Below are 3209 nucleotides of genomic sequence, written 5' to 3'. Positions count from 1 at the left end.
GAACTACCTGGTCTAGATCGTTTGATAAAATATAAGCAGAGACTAAGGAAACTGATGCAAGAAACTAGGGATCCAGTCTGTAAAGCCTCAGTTAATTGGGTCACCAAATCAATCAGACGAATGACCCGAAAAAGGCACTTGAACGGTGGGAAACAAAAATGGGTAACACTGAAGTCCCACCTCAGGGAATATGGCCCATTGCGAAATCTCTCTTAAAGAAAGCCGCACCCAGGGCACCTATTGCTCTTCTTGGTTCTTCTGGCCTTAAATTTCACCCTTCTGTTAGAGCCAACGAAATTGCCGACTTTTTGGAAATTCAGTTCACCCCGCATGTTCTTTGCGACGAAAACCACGAACTGCAGGTTGAGGATAGAGTACAAGTTCTGCTGGAAACCATAGACGACTACCCCACTCAAAGGATTAGGCCATGTGACGTATAGAAATTAATAAAATCTCTGAAATAAAAAAGGCCTGCAAAATTGACGGCATACCAAATGAATGCCTCAGGCACATTCCAAGGCCACCACTGGTTCATCTAACCCATTTATTTAATCATTGCTTTCAGCTTTCTCTTTTTCCAAGTACTTGGAAGGAAGAAAAATAATAACTTGACCTAAACCCGGTATAGACCCGAAATTCCCTCAAAATTTACCTCCGATCAGCCTCCTCTCATCGACAGGAAAATTAATAGAAAAGCAGGTTTGAATTGCCTAAAAATGATATTGAAGAAAGAGGCCTGCTCAACGCAAGTCAGTTTGGTTTTCGTGCATGTCACAGCACGACATTTCAATGTATGAGACTGGCGGACCACGTGACCCTTAATTTCAACAATAAATTTTCTACAGATGCAGTGTTCTTGGACATTGAAAAAGCCTTTGATACCACGTTGCACTCAGGCTTGCTGTATTAATTATCAAAATTGGAATTCTCTGACTGTTTGATCAAGCTTATCGTGTCCTTTCTTTATAACCGTAAATTCAGTGTCTCGGCTGAAGGCGGAATTTAAATCTATTGACTGGTTTTAAACATGAAATATATGAACTGGCTGACAAATAGAGAGGCCTATTTTTATTAATTTCAGTTTTCTATTTCATTTACTTCTGGGGATAAACATATAATTTAAATTCGCGCATGGCAGGAGAAGAGGACTGCATATAGGATATTGGTGGGAAAGCCAGAAGGAAAGAGACCACTGGGAAGATCAAGATGTAGGTGGGTGGAGTATATTAAAATGGATCTTAGAGAGATAGAATAGGATGGTATGGATTGAATTGATCTGGCTCAGAATAGGGACCAGTGGAGTGCTCTTGTGAACACCGTAATTAACCCTTGGGTTCCATAAAATGCAGGGAAATTGTTGAGTAGCTGCAGATTTGGCTTCTTCTTGAGAAGGGCTCAGCTCTATAAGTAAGTAAGTAAGTAAGTAAGTAATAATATCTTTCTATTATACACTCGAAATATCACTGTAACTGCAGCGAGTATTCTCTGTCTTTACTAGATGTTTACTGGTCACTGGTTTTAACACAGTAATTATAAAAGTCTTATTGAATTAGACACACTGAATATCACTATGCCTACAGCACACATCAAGTCTGCTCTGTCTTCAGTAGACGTTTCCTGGTAACCGATTTTAACACAGTAATTATAATAGTCTCACTGAATTACACACTCCAAATATCCCTGTAACTTCATTATAACCCATTTGCTTGGACAGAGTAGAAAACCCCGTTTCCAACAGTAAATCTATTGTTGTAGAGGAGTATTTACTGTGCTGTTTCATAGCAACAGCTGTTGTCTCCTTGTTTGTTTCTAGGCATTTGCCTAGTATCAGTTCTGTACACAACAATATAAACGTACCTCTTCAGATATTGATTGGCAGGCCCGCACTAATGAAGTTAATTGGAGTAAATTCCAAAACAACATGGCTGGCTAAGATGTTTACTTCATACATGTTATTTTCACATCTGCCTCTGTCATTATTTATATCTCATAATAGTCGAAAAAACATTAAATAAAATGAAAATTAATTTCAGCGCAAGGTCAACTAGCATGTGAACAGAATATACTGAATTTACGAGCTTGGATGTATCACAGAGAAAATCATGCAAGTCTGTAAGATTTGTTAGCTTCACTGAAGAGATTCCATCAACCAACTGCACTTGGATAAATTTGGGGATGGAATGCTCAAGGGAAAGTGATGATTTGTTAATCCATTGTTCAGAAACCAGGAGTTCAAAATTAGGTCCTTCTATATAATCATAAGGATGACACTTGAGGACTGAAAGCCTTTGTTTCCACGCAAAAGCCAAATTGATTATTCAAGGTAGACCATAAGAGCAACCAGCAAATTTCTAATGAATGATATATAGGATGTTCCATTCAAACCTCACACATTTTATCAGATCTTAGAACAGAAAGTGTGAATGGTAGGAATATGGAGGTGCAGGAAATACAAGAACAACTCAACAAATTTTATTTGACACAATAATAAACCTCTACATGTGCACCATTGGTAGCATGAACAGTATCCAATCTCTATGCAGTTTCTTGCCATGTTCTTTCCAACATGTCCATTGGTACAGTAGCAATCATTTCACAGATGCAGGTTCGTAAATCTGGGAGGTCATTCACTGGAGACATGGACACGTGGTCCTTCATGTAACCCCAGAGGGAGAAATCGAGTGGAGTGAGGTCCTGTGAATGTGGTGGCCACTGAATTCGTCCACCACGTCCAATCCTGCGATCTTGGAAGGTGGCATTGAGGGACCTCCAAACATCCAGACCCCAATGTGGGGGGGGCTCCATCTTGTTGGAAGATTATGTTAGGCTGCAGATCGGCTACCTGGGAATACAGGAACTGTTCTAACATGTCAAGATATATGCGGCCAGATACTGTAGCTTCACCGAAGAAAAATGGAAATAAAATTCTTTGAGTTCCTCTTTCATCTGATGTTAATTATAATCCATAATTTATCACAATTTATTCGCTATGATTAATTAAATTGTGGGAGGTTTGAACGGCACATACTATATTAAATTCTGGGAGCCTTGATGTCTCACAACCCTATGGTTCTCCAAGGCTTATTAGAACAAAACAAAAAAAAACTTAATATAGTGATAGCTTACTCATTAAACGCTCCATTGTTGATAACGGCAATGCCAAGTGAACAAAGAACTATGATATGAAAACCCATCTCAGCAATAACACA

Source organism: Cryptotermes secundus, unplaced genomic scaffold (genome assembly GCF_002891405.2).
Source record: "Cryptotermes secundus unplaced genomic scaffold, Csec_1.0 scaffold1874, whole genome shotgun sequence".
NCBI classification, from domain to species: Eukaryota; Metazoa; Arthropoda; class Insecta; order Blattodea; family Kalotermitidae; genus Cryptotermes; species Cryptotermes secundus.
Note: the sequence above shows the minus strand (reverse complement) of the source record.